This window comes from Pelodiscus sinensis, chromosome 13 (genome assembly GCF_052426305.1).
Source record: "Pelodiscus sinensis isolate ZL-2025 chromosome 13, ASM5242630v1, whole genome shotgun sequence".
Classification (NCBI taxonomy): domain Eukaryota; kingdom Metazoa; phylum Chordata; order Testudines; family Trionychidae; genus Pelodiscus; species Pelodiscus sinensis.
Window position 1 is genome coordinate 18,069,613 of NC_143064.1, and position 16,290 is coordinate 18,085,902.

General features: G+C 42.2%; 1 protein-coding gene and 1 long non-coding RNA gene across 4 annotated transcripts in view; one reads left to right on the top strand and one right to left on the bottom strand.

The window, feature by feature from the left end:
- The window catches only part of TENM1 (teneurin transmembrane protein 1), a 744,434-nt gene that overhangs the window by 479,900 nt on the left and 248,244 nt on the right, over positions 1 to 16,290 (bottom strand). The gene's annotated exons all lie outside the window — the stretch shown is intronic.
- On the top strand, positions 2,872 to 12,015 carry LOC112544528 (uncharacterized). Its single transcript, XR_012907011.2, has 3 exons — positions 2,872 to 3,130; positions 10,887 to 10,953; positions 11,876 to 12,015. It is a non-coding gene; the product is annotated as an uncharacterized LOC112544528 (long non-coding RNA).

The following is a 16,290-nucleotide window of genomic DNA, read 5'->3' on the forward strand; positions in this document are numbered from 1 at the left end:
GCCTTTCCACCTTCAGTGGCCCCCTGCTGTATCCCTTCATTTCTTTACTATTTTTATTGTCTTGCTTATATTAGCCCCAATACAAAAATAAGATTGTCTTTTTACTGATAGTAGGATTCACTGTCTTCTTGGTGAATCATTTGTCCTCAGGGAAGTTGTGTGGTTGAAAAAGCTTAGCTAATATTAATTCTACTCAACTTGGAGAGAAGCAGGGATATTGTAAACTATGTTCATTTATGAAAATGGAGAGTGCCTCAGGAGACCCCATTTTGGTGACTTAGTGCAGCATTTTGCCCAGTGACAGGATATATAAAGCCTCACAAAATCACTCTCTATCAAGGTCTTCTAAAAATCACATTATTTTGCTCAGATAGAAAAATCTACCTAAAAAGATAATGATCCTCCAACTTCTGTCAAATAGTAAGTAAAATCAAAATAATTCTTCTTCATCTTGTTTTAATCACACAGTGTCATCAAAGGAACAGAGAGAGATATTCTATAGAAGAGTGGTATTCAAATTGCCATTTAGTATCCAGATACAGACATTTCCCAAAGTAGGTTGAACATAATTGTGTGTTTTAATGGAAGGAGACATTTGACTGACATCTCAAAAACTCTATGTTGCCTCCTGTGAAAGGACAAATGGGAGGCTGGTGCACAGGATACTAAATGACAAATAGAACTTCATCAGCCTTTTTAGTGGTAGAAAACTGCATTAAGTTTTAATTAAAAAAATAAAATACAGCAAGTAGTGTAATCACTTAAATTTACGAAAGTCTAAAGCAAAAATGGCAGCACACTAAACATTAAGTTAGATATGGCTCATTTTATAAGTACAGTAGCCACAAATAAATTCATGAAGCAAACATTTTATAGTACTGTCATCTGGGCAGAATCCCAAATCACATGGATTATAAATATTCATTTTAATCCTACTAGGCATACAGAGAGTTAAGGTGTGATAGCAAGTCTTTCGACAGCTCTTATTAAAGAAGGCTGAGATTAATATCTCCTATGTCTCAGAAAGAAATTATTGTACCTTAAGGATGCCTTCAGAAATGCTGCCACTCCACAACACAACACATTGCCTGTTAAATTAATGCTGAAGGCATTATTAGTGTGGAGGTAGAGAATGACTGTAAATGCCAATGGAGACAGGGCTGATAAAATAGTTTAAAATTTCTCTCTTGGGAAAGAAACTTACCCTATTTTAAAGACTGAAGACTTGATACTTGCTAGAGATATGCAGCTTATGTTATACTAAAAATAAACAAGTGCTACATTCATACAGATAAATGGTTATTTAACAATTTTGAAGCTTTTACTATTTTTCACAGAATCCTTTTTAAACAATGTATCTATTCTATAGTATATTAACCAACTAAAATGAGATTTTATACATATCTTGAAATATTTATCATAATGCCCTGGTGAATATGTTAATTTGTAGAATGTCTGAAGACACCCAAAACATTTGAAAGACTACTAAGCATGAGAAGTAACAGAGGGGTTTTCTTAACAACATTAAAATATTTACATATAAAGGTAACTTATAAGTCATAACACTGAACGCACTTAAAAAGCTTTCAAAGGAAATATGGATAATAAACAGGATTTTTTTAATTAGAAAGAGACAAATTCCTGTTAAACCACAGCTACTTCAAGCCACCTGGCTATTAAGAATAGTGCCTCTAATACCATTAACTCACAGACATCTACCCTTCCCCACCTCTAATATCATTAACTCACAGGCATTTACCTTCCTTTCCCCCCTCCCCACATCTCCCTTCTGTTCTGAAATGTGATTTGTCCTTTTCATATGTGTTCATTTTTTTAATTGTATCCTTTAGTATATATGGTTGTGACTATTTTCTTCCACTATTTGATCTGAGGAAGTGGGTCTGGCCCACGAAAGCTCATCATCTAATAAACCATCTTGTTAGTCTTTAAAGTGCTACATAGTCCTGTATTTTGTTTTGGCTATTAAGAAGAAATGGTTTTATGAAAGTTGACATATGCTTTAGCTTTTACTATGACCTAAAGCCAAAGAACCAGCTCATTACTTATGATAAAAATATTTAAAATAATTTTCACCATAACAGTTAAAGAGAGGGATTAAAATGGAAGTTTTAAATTTTCCTGAACAGGTTTTAGACTCTTTCAGTCAAGATAAGACATTATTCGGAAGCCCATCTGCTTTTGGGGCTTATCCCAATCCCAGTCATGTAGAATGTCCAGGAAAATCAATTCCTGAATTTGATATGCCATTCTCTCTCTCTCTCGCGCACACACACACACACACACACACACACACACACACACACACACACACACACACACTTTAAGTAATATCTATGCAGCATTTTCCATATGCAAAGATAAGTTATCAGTTATACTAGCATTAAAACAACATTACATGCTCCTTCATCTGCATAAATGTGCAGCAGAAATCATACAAATTTTAAATGGATTCTGTCCATAGAACTTGTTATAATTTTGGCTCCACTGTAAAATTCAAGCGTGAGTCAGTTGATCATGTGAAATACAGACATTTAAGTTCCAGGCACTACATTTCAAGAAAGATGTAAAGAAATTGGAGAAGGTCCAGAGAAGAGCAACAAAAAATGATTAAAAGCCTAGAAAACATGACCTATGAGGAAGGACTGAAAGAACTGGGTTTATTTAGTTTAGAAAAGGAGTAGACTGAGAGGGAACATTGATAGCGGTTTTCAAGTATCTAAAACGGTGTTACAAGAAGGAGGGAGAAAAATTGTTCTCTTTGACCTCTGAGAGACAAGACAAGACAAAAAAAACCAACACATTTGAAGGTCACTTTTTTTCTGTTTGCACTTTTCCCAAATCTTATAGATCTTCCAGCAAATCAAAATGGGGTCTGAAGACCTAGAAATAGTTAAAAGACATGCAACTGACAAGCTCTTGCTCTTAAAATAACATGCATTTCCTGCAGCAGTCAACTATTTGTTACATACATCAAGGAAATTCTGCTCCTAGCAACTAACAGAATGAACACAACTGACTGTGCTGTGTGAAACCCAGCACACTGCTGAAAATAGCAGACTCTGAATGTTCCAAACTGGTGTTTTGAACTGAAACTTTCAATGGTATGGAGGTATGAAGAATTCTTTCAACAGCTCAATTAGTTTTATAAAACTAATTATTAAAGAGGAGAAATGTTAAGTGATAGTGAAGGAGTGAGGAGTAGCACTGAAAAGTGTTCCTACTACAACTGACTAAAGTATAAAACAGTTATGTCCAAATTATGGCTGCTACATAGCATCTACAGGTTGATCCTCTTTAATATGGACTTCACTTAACTGGTACCATCTGTGAGTGCTTCACAGCTGGATCGCTCACAAGGAAAAGCCAAGGGCCCTGTACTGAACTTTCCCCCCACCCTCAGAGGTTCCAGAGCGCAGCAAATAGCTCGTTTGTGGTGGTCAAGTAAAGGCATTTAGGAGGAAGAGTGGAGACAGTAGGCCACTAGGGCTATGTCTAGACTGCAGGCTTCTTTCAAAAGCGAGGTGAGGCCACAGGGGCAGGAAGGGGCTGGTGACTTAGCCAGGAGTCCCATGCCCAGGGGACGGGGTGGAGTGGTGGGCGGTGCAGTAGGTAGTTCTGGCCCCTGCAGCTGGGAGGTAGCAGGGATCAGCAGCAGCCACAGAGCTTTGGCCCCGGCCGTTGAGCTTGGGGTCCAGCAGTGGCCGCAGAGCTCCAGCCCCAGCTGCAGAGCTCCGGCCCCAGTAGCAGCCAGGGGGCTCCAGCCTCAGCAGCAGCTATATAACACTGGCCTGGAGAACTATGGCCAGGCAGGCAGCGGCAGTGCTGGACTAGAGCCCCATTTGGGAGCAGCAGACCATGCTGGGAGTGACTTCCCCTGGTCTGGCAAATCCCCTCATTTGGGGCCAGTCAGGTCTCAAGGGTGCCGGACAAGGGAAGATGTAATAACATAAAGAGAAGAGACATTTCAAACTCATCTTTCCCTTTTCATTGTGACTGTAAATCCAGTGTAACTCTAAATACAATTCTTAGCAGCACCAAAAAAAAAAAAAAAGTTTAAGCCCAGAACACAATATAGTACAATACATGACCACCCTTTCAAAGCTCGCAACTGTATAACTCCAGGTTGGGCTCTTGTTATGCTCCTTGTGTTCAAAGAAAAGACAGAAGACAGACAGGTCAAGTCTGCTCTCCAACCAACACCCATTCAAACTAACAAAAGCACATTCAACACTCATTTTATACCTGGTGAGCAGGTAGTTGAATTTTACTTTGGTGCTGACAAGGTGACCAATGTATGTCTTGATGAAATAAGAGGTAGCAGGGATCAGCAGCAGCTATCATTGCTGGTATTTCTATATTGTCTATGGTAATCTGCCGGTCAGGAAAGAGCCTCCCTACTTTCAGATTTCTCAACAGTCCTTTGATCTTAAAGATGTGTCATACACCTTTCCTGACCAGTCCATGCTGATATCTGTGAAGCATCCCGGGTGATCCACCAGAGCTTACATAATCATAAACCAACAGCCTTTTCTGTTGATTTACTCAGTGACAAGATGTCCTGATGCCAAACTAGGGATAGTGACAGGGTATTATCTATTGCCCCTCTGCTGCAAATCCATCCGCTATGTGCTGCTCTCTGCCAAGAGTCAATGCTTTGGAGCAAAAGACAATTAATGGCCCTCATGACAATGGTTCCCACTATGGATTTTCCAACTACAAAATGATTGCTCACTGACCAGTTACAACCCGACTTTATAAGTTTCCAGAGAGTAACTGTCAGTGAGGAACTGATGTGAATTTGGCATACATGCAAGATGATGGCCTTCCAAATCCCAAACTTCTGAAACCACTACTCATCATCCCAAACCTGCATTGTGACAAATTCCCACCAGTCAGTACTCATTTTTCAGCCCCAAAACAGCAATCCACAATCTGCAACTGTTCCACGTACGCTGTCAACTAGCTTGATTTTTCACTATGTCTCGTAGCAAATTCACTACAAATAAATCAACGCCTCTTCCATTGTTGCACTACTTATAATTCTGCAAATACATGACAATCATGCAGCCCATATTTGCAATGTTCATGAGACTAGCAGAAAGCACTGTAGGCTCCATGCTTCCATCAGAGAAAGCACTGTAGGCTCCATGCTTCCATAGTGGATACTGAAAAGTGCCATGCATGTTTGTGGGATTATCTTTTTTTAAAAAAGACACAAAATTATGAGTTTTGGATGGCATCATTCAATGGAGAAAGTTGCATGCTGACAACTTGACCTCTAGTTCTGAGAGACCCCTGGGCAAATCATTTCTATCCAACAACACATGGCAAACGTTTTGCCAAAACATTGTGCTAGATGGCAACAGGTGGCACACTTGGATATCTTCTTGGTGAGTATGTATAATGCCAACACAGGCAGCCAAGAATACATACACCCAAGTGATATACAAACTTTGACAGCTGTATGCCAACATAATTTGCGTCAACCAAAATTTGTAGTGAAGACAAGGCTAGGGCTGTTTATTAATGAAAAACTATAGTATATGATGATTTTGCCTTTAACCCTTTCTGGAAAACCTGTTATTCTTACACTCCTCTGTCTCAATCTGTTTTCAAGGTCAATGCAGCAATCCTAGAGAATATTTATTATTGTAATCATTTGTTCGGTCTTTGCCTAGAACTTGTAATTTTAGTTGCTTGACTTACTCATTGTTTATGGGAGAGGACTATTGAAGATAAAGTAGGATTTCCTTCCAGCTTTTGACTGATTTTCCAATAAGTAAGATTTTATGTCTGCGAGTCCTGTGAAATCTTTTAATGCCATAACTGCTGTACCACTGAATCCTCCTACTTGCAATGACAGTCATGCTCAAGCATGTAACATGAGTCCAGTATGCAAAGTATTTGCAAGACAAAATACAGGTACTAAAGATTTGAGGGCTCTCTCATATTTCATTACAAGCTTGAAAATATGCCATTACAAGCTGGAAAATATAGCAGGGAGGAATGAAAATGTGTTGTTAGAAAATAGACTACTTTTCAGTGAAAACAATTCCATTTCTGAACAGTCGGATACTGTAAATTCAAAGTTTGAAATATGAATGTCTGCATAGTTTTGAATTGGACACAAAACTTCCGTCAAATGTTAGGGAAAAATAATATTTGGTCAGGATCTGCAGGAATTCACCTGAAATTAAACAGAAACATGTCGAAAATGTGAAAAAAATACCTGCTTCATCTTACTCTCATCATACGTTAAGTCCTACTAAATTTACTGCTAAAATATATTGGGTACATTTTTAAAATTCATAAATGACTTATAGCCTTTGTAATATTTTCAAAATGTAGGTAATTAGGAGCCCAGGAGAGTATGTTTATACTGCAAGAAAATATCCATGGTTGGCCCATGCCAGTTGATTCAGACATAGGGAGCTGTTTAATTGCAGTGTAGATGCAGTATATCCCAGAACCTGGGCTTGAGTCAAAACCCAAACACATATACCACACTTAAACAATCCCTTAGCTCAGCATGTCAGGTTGAAAGGCTCTGGTCAAGACCGCCAACCTGACTGTTAAAAGTCCTGTCAGTGGCACAACGATGGCTCAGGGCTAAGGCAAGGGATTGGAGGGGTGAGGTACAGAGTTTGGGCTCTGCGATGGAGTTTAAGTGTGGGAGTGGAACCCAGGCTGGGGCAGGATGTTAAACTGCAAGTAATTAAATTTTCAGCAATGACAAGGTTACACGTAGGGTGGCAGTCTGCTTCCTGGAAGCCAGAGCGTATGAGAAGCCAGCTTTTAAGCCAGCTCCCCGCATGAACTGGCTCCCACCTGCTGCCCTGTGCAGATATCTCTGTAACAGGGTGGCAGGTGGCTTCCCAGGGCATTTACTACTGTCATCCCCACTGCAGGAGGCTAGCGTGGAAACTTGAATTAAAGTAGGTCAACTCCAGCAATGTCATTAATGTAGTTGGAGATACATATCTTAATTCAGCCTTCCCTTTTAGTGTAGACCTGGCCTAAGATGCTGTAGAATCAAACTTGATTTTCAATCATTTTATTTCTTATGAGTTCACTTTGTTTTATAAATATAATATGGAAATTTCAAACTTTAAACTGACCAATTTCTATCAGATTCTCTACTGACCTAATCCATTTCCAAAAGGATAAACCATTTTTAAACAGTTGGGCTACGTCTACACTGTGCTGTTTTGTGCAAGAAATATGCAAATGAGGCGAAGTGTGGAATATCGCCATGCCTCCTTTGCATAATTAATGAGCGTCTGCTTTTTGCGCAAGAGGCTTTTGCGCAAAAAGCAGCCATCTACATGGCTCCTTTTTCCACAAAAACTCTCTCTTGAGCGAGAGCCATTCTTCCACATTTTTTGCAGGAAGAATGGCTCTTGCGCAAGACGGGGTTTTGCGCAAAAAGCAGATGCTCATTAATTATGCAAATGAGGCATGGCAATATTCCATGCTTCACCTCATTTGCATATTTCTTGCGCAAAACAGCACAGTGTAGACATCACCTTGATAGTAACATCTCTTGATCTTCAGGATTAATGGGTTATGTACTTCTTATTGATGATCAGCACAAATTAAGCTATTAAAATGACAACATTTACAAGTAAGCTACAAAAATCATGCTTTTATTCAATAACACCATTTTAATAAATAAATAAATAATCTCACCTAGAGAAGTGAAAGTGTTGGAATGTGGAAGTTCACTTTACCTTACTAGCAACCAGAACAGAAACCCTTACAGTTTTGTATGCTAATTTATGGTTATAGTATAGCCTCGTGAAATGAGGTTTACTGGAACAGTCAACAAAGGCTTCCCTTGTCGACCGCGGCGCATCCAGACTGCCGCACTGTGCCACCAAACAGCTGATCGGCACAGCTCAGTGGCCATTTTGAAGTAAATGAAGCTTCATTTTCCTATGTCCAGTAAACTCATCTACATGGCTCCGTTGACAGAGCCATGTAGTCTAGACATACCCTCAGGGCTCACATCAATGACTGTGACGTCATTTTCACAAGCTCTACTACCAAGAGGCTGGAATCACAAAATCACGTGTCAGGCCAAAGCCCCTTTAATTAGACAGTGACATGAACATTTAAAGATATGGTGTCATGACCATGAGGGTTAGCCAGCAGCCTGAGGACTAAGGGGTTAACTATGTCCCTTACCTAAGCCAGGTAGAGTCAGCCAATAGGAATGCAAGTAGGAATTTCAAACTGAGACAAAGGAATTTTGGGGTTCTCTCTCCTTTGTCTCTGGGCAGTTTCTCCCAGCTACTCAGGGGGACAGACATCATGTCTGTCTCCAAGAAAACACTCTTCACTATCTGTAAGTAGGATATAGTTTTGATACATCCGTTTTATTGTTTTATGGTTTGGGAATGGGAATCTGACGTCTGTGCATTTAAATTTTTTTTTTCTCTTTTTTTAAACTAAGTTTTGGCCCATGGTAAAATCTCCCCATGAGTATATTAATTGGTGACTTTTCCATCTAGTCATTATCCTTGTAACAGGAATATTGTGGTGATAATAAATGTTTTTTTCTCTTTTCTTTTTATTAACCTGGTATTGGTTAATTTTTGTGTCCTGGTTTTACTTTAGGGGCTGAGAATTCCCAAGTGGTCTCTCCCTGGTTTCCTTATCATTACTTGGGTGCTGGCAACTGATTTTTATCCCCAAAATTTAGGTTTTTAAGATTTTGGGGGGAAGTTTTATACCAAAGCCTGGAAAGATGAGGTTTTGGAGTACTTTTGTGGGCCCCCACTTCTGCATTTATTGTGCCAGAGCAGGGAAGAAGCCTTGAGTTATGGTCTTAGCAGAAGATTGGCAGATCTCTTCCTATTCCACCCTTCTGTATGAGTGGAGGTCCAACTGAATCAAAAGTTTATTTTTAATGCATACAGAGCCTTCTTTCAAACCAACCACAGTTTCAATTAAAAAAAGGCATCTCAAATGAGTTTGGAAAGAAAAATCCATCTCCAACTTTTCCTTTTAAAAAGGGCAAGGACAAGCATACATTTTACATATAAACTTCTTTCACTAAAATGTGAAGCAAATGAAGAGTTAGGGATTCATCTTCATCTTTCGGATAGCATCCAAATGTCTCATCAGACCATTCGAAAGTTACTTACTGAATCAAAGAACTCAAAAATTTATCTCCATGATGAGTCTAATTCAAAGACAACAGAATTCTTATAGCATAAATATCGTAATTCTAAAAAACTTACACTTCAGGTAAGATAGTAAGCAATGTTATCATATATATTGAATGTTAAAAGATTTTAAATACGTTCATAAATACAGTGGGTTTGTCAATCAAACTTCATCCTGTTGATCGTGGACTACTTGTGAAATTACAAGGATTTAGGCAGTAGCCATTAAAATATTTAGTTCTAAGAAATTATAAAGTCAGCACGCCAACTCATCATAATTTGCATCTAATATGCTGTACTAATCCAACTGAAATCATCTAAAAGGGTGACTGGCCCAGGGTATTTTTAATAGTATACATAGTCTTTCATCATAAGTTACCAGTTCATATATCACCCAAATTGACAGTGATTTGAAAATTACAATGCATCTGCTATCTGTGTATTTATGTTAAAAGCATTGATAGTCTCAGTCTAATATCTAGACAACAGATATAGTACACAAAAAAACCACTTTTACTATTTGGCACCTTTATGGACAGTTTCAATTAGCATTTAGATATCATGGTGCTGAGAGCAGGACAGAAAGACAGCACAGACTAAATACTGATGAATAAATATACAGAATAAAAGTCATTGCTGTGTGTCAGGGGCTAGTCTCCATACATTAGGACAAAATAATATTGAATGGGAAGAATTTGTTCCACTGCAATTCCATGCTATGTGGCTGCTTTCATCAGCTCAGCATTACAAAACATTTAATTAAAAAATAAAAACCTAACAGCTCAACTGTCAATTTTCTCATCTTTACCATATATAGCCCTGCATATGTCAAAATGATGAAATATGTACTATTAGTTGAGTCTCATTTGGTATTAAACACAAAAGTCAGTTTAAGATTTTGTATTTCATGGTTCTATCAGTAGGATTAAGTTGAGCTGAGCAGAGATGTGCAGATTCCTAAGAAGGTATGGTCTCTCAGATTTAAAATAAATATATAAATCCAAGTTAAATCAGCAGAAACAGCCTAATCAGATTAAGTTTGTGAACCCTGGACTACTGCAGGGTTTTCCAGCAGCTCAGCAAGCTTAATCCACAAGTGGATAATACAATACAAAGCACTTCTATTAAATATTCCTTTGCAAGACACTAAACCTATCACTCTGGGAAAGGAAACAAATATCTGTGGAGAATTAACAAGGGCCTTTGAGCTATTTTCCTACTAGTGGAATAACTGAGATGATAATCTTTTCTCTCATAATAAACATCCCTCTCCGATGCCAACAATGTACATCCATGGACATCTGAAGCAAGGAAATTGTAGCAAACACTTAAATATCTATTGTCACAGTAATATCTTCAAGTCATTTTCATTTCCAGTAGCTTTTATATACTAATATTAACTTAAAGGAACCAACTTTAGACCGAAGCTATCTTATCATTGTCAACTTACCTCTCCTCTTCGCTAGGTATGGCAAGTCTCAGAAGAGAGAGAGCACATTCTTCCAAATATGTAAAGTGGTTGTGTGAATAAAGCAACCTGACACTCATTAAAATCAAAGCTCATGTAACTGAAATTTCACCCTTTGATGATTTTCAACATACACTGACAGGTTCAGGCCTTAGGATAGGCATAGATGCATATCTGAATAGCTAGAGCCACCACAGGATACAATATTTGTTTTCTGTTTTCTACAGATTTCCTGCAAAGCCAGGCTCTGGGGACGTGGAACATGAATTTTAGTGCATGCATACCTTGATTGCCGTAGGTACCTTTATAACAGATTTATTCATGTCCCTGCAGGAACAACTGAAATGGGAAGGAGGCTGTACATAATCCCACAGTGAATCCCAATACAAGTTCACATTATTGTGGCTTTTACATATTAACACAGACATAGAGGTAGAAGTAGAACCTCTGTGGTCCAGGAGTCTCTTAAGGTACAAATGCTTGAATTTATCCTTTATGCAAAACAGGGTGAATAAAAGAATTAAGCAGCAAATTTATCTCTATTGTTTCTTTGGTGGTAAGACAAAGCTCTGTTTTTTAAACATGGTCTTTATATTAAACTGCTTTAGTTTGTTTAATGGTATACCTTAGAGAAATAACATGGGTGAGGTAAGAGGGGATTACTTATCTGTAACTGTTGCTCTTCGAAATGTGTTGCTCATTCAAATTAGGTGCGCGTGAGCTGTGTGCACAGTTCCTGGAGCGTTTTTTCCCCAGCGGTACCCATCGGGTTGGCAGGTCGCCTCCTGGAGAGGCGCTGTGATAACAACGCATAAGTACCCCTGTCAGCCCTTCCCCTCCTCAGTTCCTTCTTGCCAGAAACTCCAATGGGCAGTTCGAATGGACATGAGCAACACATCTCGAAGAACAACAGTTACAAGTAAGTAATCCTCTTTTCTTCTTTGAGTTGTTGCTTATGTGCAGGGATCGACAAATCCGCTTATTTACTCACCCGTGGTGAGTAGATTTCAGCTAGTCACCCCATTCACCGGTGGTTCACGCATGCGCGGTGTGGGACTGGAAAGTGGTTTTCACTGCGGTTTGTCGAGCCCTGCTCACGTGCATTCGAATTAGGTGAAATCCTAGCCAAAACTTGTGGAGGTGGGGTCGGAGGTGCGACCCAGAAATCAATTCAAGTGACTTCTTTCTAACATGCTTTTATTTGATTACATTACAGAACTGAACTTAAAACTGCAGAACCCAGGGCTGCGTCACTCCTGGCCTGCTACGTAATGGCATAATGTGCAGTGAACGAATGGACCAAGGACCATGTGGATGTCCACAGATATCTACAATCGGGACTTGAGCCACAAACGCTGTAGAGGATGCATGTGCTCATGTGGAGTGGGCCGTCATGTGAGGCGGGTCTTTGCCTGCTAACACGTAACACTCCTTTATACAGGATGAGACCCAGGAAGATAGCCTCTGGGCTGACACTGGCAACCCTCTCATCCTTTCCGCAAATGAAATAAAAAGATGGGACGACTTGCGGAAGTATCTGGTTCTGTCTATATAGAAGGCTAATGCTTTCTTGGTATCAAGAGAGTGGAGGGCTTGTTCCCTAGAGGACTTATGGGTAAAACACAGGCAGGTATATGTCTTGGGACATATGGAAGGTGGACATTACCTTCAGTAGAAAGACTGGGTGAGTACGTAAACTCACCCTATCTGCTGAAAAGAGCAAGTAAAGGGGCTCTATCGTCAGCGCCTTGAGCTCTGATGCCCTACTCACTGAAATGATTGCCAAAACAAATGCTACTTTAAGGGAGAGGTGCTTTAGCGACCACATGGCCAGAGGCTCGAAGGGTGGGGACATGAATTTGGTAAGTAATAAACTGAGGTCCCACTGGGGCACCGGCAGTTTCACATGTGGGAACAGCCTATCTACACCCTTAAGGAACCTCTTAACCAAGTGGTTCATGAATAGGGATCTGTTTCCTTCCCCCACCCTGTGGAAAGCCGACATAGCCACTGGGGCACCCTAATAGATGCTGTGGAAAGGCCAGTCCGCCTTAGCCCCAGGTGATATTCTAACACCAGAGGGGTGGGTGCCGTACTAGAATCTACACTTGTATCCACAGCCCACAGTGAAAATCTTTTCCATTTAGCTAAGTACGCTGCCCTTGTAGCAGGCTTTCTACTACTCAGTAGTAACGATCTCACAGCCTCAGAACAATTTAGCTCTGTACCAATTAGCCATGGATAAGCCATGCTGTTAGACAGAGGGATTTGATGTTCGGGTGATACAAGAAACCCTCCCCCCACTCTTGAACGATCACATCTGGGATAGTAGGTATGGCTTGAGGCTTGTCCTGGAGTATGTCCAGGAGAATCGGATACCAGAACTGTCTGGGCCAGTCTGGAGCTAGTAAGAGGACTAGCACTTTGAGTCTCTTGACTCTGACGAGAACCTTGTGGATCAACGGGAACAGGGGAAATGTGTAGAGCAGTCCCTTGGGCCAATAGGCACTAATGCGTCGGACATCCTTGCACACTTCCCTTTCTTGAGTCCACCAGTGCAGTGACTGGAGGACTTCCTTTGGAAGCGACAGCACCAAGTCCCAATGCGCTCGATTCTGGTTGAATGACTAGGGCCAACCATGCCTGCAATGGCCTGAGTCTCAGTCTGGCATGGGGAACCACGTGCAAGCATGACGCCATATGGCCTAGTAGCCTCATGCAGTTTCTTGCCGTCGTAAGGGGGGATAGCTGAAGTCCATGAATAATGAGCATCGAGGTTGTGAATCTGGTCATGGGGAAGGATGCTCTGCCTGCAATGGTGTCCAGACGTGCCCTCACAAATTGTATGTCTTTCAAGGGAGTTAACATGGACTTTTCCTCGTTTATCAAAAGTCCCAGCTCCCCAGAGACTTTATAATGTCTATGTGAAGAAGGATTAGATCTCTTGATCGTGCTCTGATGAGCCAGTCGTCCAGATACAGTAATACTTGCACTCTTTGTGTTCTGAGGAAAGCTGCTACTACTGCCATGTACTTGGTGAATGTCCTGGGGATGGTGGAGAGACCAAAGGGCAGGACTGTAAAATGGAAATGCTCGTGCCCTACCATGAACCTAAAATAGTGCCTGTGCATCAGCTGTATGGCTACATGAAAATAAGCACCCCTTAAAATAGAGGGTTGCGTACCAGTATCCTATCTCTAACATGAGCATAATGGAGGCAAGCGTGACCATCCTGAAACTCGCTGACTTTATGAACCAGTTGAGGTCTCTGAGGTCCAAGATGGGTCTGAGACCCCCTTTTGGTTTGGGGATGAGAAAATATCTGGAATAAAATCCCCTCCCTTGGAAACCCCTTGGGACCCTCTCTACTGCTCCTCTGGAGAGAAGGGAGAGCACCTCCTGCCTTAAGAGGGCTTTGTGAGATGGATCCCTGAACAGGGATGGGGTAAAAGGTAAAGAGAGGAAGGGGATAGAGTAACCCTCTCTCAATCAGGTCTAGCACCCATCTGTCTGATGTAATCCTGGCTCAGGCCTGGTAAAAATGGAACAACCTGTTCCCAAAGGGAGGGACTAATGTGAGATCTGGTACATGACCCCCGGGCGCATCTTCAAAAGGGGGGCTTGGAAGGTTGGTTGGCAGGAGGGCCTGCACATCTATCCACATCTCCTCTAGGTTGCCTTCTCCTATTACAAGCATTATTCGGTCCAGAGGCGTTGTTATTACCCGTGTCTGCGTTAGGATGCCTGCGCCTCCACAGGTCTAGCCTATAGAGAGGGTATTGTGGTCTAGCGGATGCCCTGGTATTAAGTGACTGTCTCTGCGGGGCTGGTGTATGTATTCCTAGAGTCCTAAGAGTGGCCCTCACGTCCTTAAGGGTGTGGAGTCTCAAGTCCGTGCTTTGAGAAAAGAGGTCCTTGCCCTCAAAGGGTAGATCTTGAATGGTGTTTGGGACATCCTGGGGTATGCCTGACACCTGTAGCCATGCACCTCTGTGCATGACTACCCCCGATGCCATGGTTCGGGCTGCCGAGTCCACAGCATCCAATGTCGCTTGCAAAGCCGTGTGGGCTATGGTTCTGCCCTCATTAGTCATGGTGGTATACTCTTGTCTAGAGTCAGAGGGTAGGAGGTCAAAAAACTTGCCCATTATCTGCCACATGTTATATGCGTACCAGCTGAGTATCGCCTGCTGGTTTGCGATGCGTAATTGAAGACCCCCAGTGGCATAGACCTTACACCCCATTAGGTCTAGACGTTTGGGCTCTCTGGAGTTAGGAGTAGGCCCTGGTTGCACTTGCCCTTCCTTCTGAGTCGCCACCTGTACCACTATTAAACCTGGGGAATAGAGGTGCTCGTGTCCTGTTTGCGGGACGAAATACCTTTTCTCTACTCCTATTTGGGTAGGCGGGATTGATGCTGGGGTTCGCCACAGAGTAATCGTGATCTTAGCCACTGTTTTGTTAAGAGGCAATGCCAGTTTTGCTGGGGTATCTGCAGTCAATATGTCTACCATGGGGTCACCGTCTTCAACTACTGACTTCATTTGGACAACTAGATTGGTAGCCAATCTACCCAGGAGGTCTTGGTGCGCGCGAGCATCCATAGACGGCATTGAAGGTGCTGGGTCTACCAAGGCTTCATCGGGTGATGATAAGGAAGACCCTCTGTTGCAGTCCTGTTGTTTCTCCACCACAGGCTGGCGGTGGTCAGGCGCCAGTTCCACTGGAACGGGGGCTGTAGTCATCCCCCATTCCATCTCATCTCTGGGCTTCTGCCTTAATGGACTTTGCCTAGTATCTGCCTCAGGAGGCCTTGACACTGAGGCTGAAGGGTATGCTCCCGGTTCTAGGGACAGTCGACCCTCTTGATGGTGGCACTGGACCTTGCCATTGGGGATAGGCCCAAGGCGTTCAAAAAGGCCAGAGTGGTTGAGCTTCTGGAGGCCAAGTTTGCTGAAAGTCCCCTTGTCTGGATAGTGCCGGGAATGAGAACAGTACCAAGATGAGGTCCTCCATAAAGACTTGGATGGTAGTGATTCAGCTTCTGACTTGAAGAGTATCGGATGCAGACCATGGCGGTGCCGTGGGCGGAGCCTTGGAGCGGTGATACTGTCTGAACCTCTCCATGGACTCCTAGGTGGGGGCATGGTGGCTGGTGCCAGAGGATCAGTGCCTGGCACCCTTTGCAGCACAGCAGGTGGAGCCTCCTCCGGTACCAGACAATACCGACGTTGTAGCTGGCAGCACCGTTTGATGTAGCATCGTAGTGGGTGGTACCAGGATTGGTGGTGCTGACCAGGATCTGTGCCCTGCCGTTGTTACCGGTACCGCCAAGTCCCCTGGTGCCACCGGTGAACACTCTTGGTACTGAGGGAGCGCGGGCTGAGGAGGAGACATTGTGAGCTCTATCAGCTCTTGCGCTGCTTCAAAGGTTTCTTGCGTGGATGGCCTTTGCAGCTGTATCTACCCCAGACTATGTTCCCGCACTGTGTCATCTTCCCGTCGGCACTGAGGGGACCGGGAAAATGAATGTAACCGGTGCCGGCTCTCACGCAGTCTCTTGGCTAGAGACCTCCCACTACTGTCTCTTTTCTTCTTTGACACCGGAGACTGGGATCAGTGACTCAGTGC